The following is a 365-nucleotide window of genomic DNA, read 5'->3' as shown; positions in this document are numbered from 1 at the left end:
AATAATTTTTCCCTTGAATCAAAACTTCACTACAGCTGATTAACATTTCCCAGGTTTTGTTAGCAAACATCTTGAGAAGAATTAGCTTCTGTGTGGCCTTAGTTATCATTAGTTCCGACAGTATGTAGATTAACATATTATGATGTTTGATTCAGTTTTCCCACATTCCTTAGACTCCACTGCATGCCCTCTTGCCTTACAGTTATATTCTATCTATATTAATGGAACTAGTGCCCTGAGGCATGAGCCATCACTCACTGAAGTCAATCTAGGTATGGGCACAGACTGGTCTGCGGACTTAATTTCGTGACAGACCAGGGCCTGGTTCATGGTCCATTTGCCTGGTCTGTGCATTTGCAGTTTTG

The sequence above is a fragment of the Gekko japonicus genome, unplaced genomic scaffold (genome assembly GCF_001447785.1).
Source record: "Gekko japonicus isolate JY-2015 unplaced genomic scaffold, Gekko_japonicus_V1.1 scaffold179, whole genome shotgun sequence".
NCBI classification, from domain to species: Eukaryota; Metazoa; Chordata; class Lepidosauria; order Squamata; family Gekkonidae; genus Gekko; species Gekko japonicus.
The sequence above is the reverse complement of the archived record's forward strand: the minus strand, read 5'-3'. Positions refer to the sequence as shown.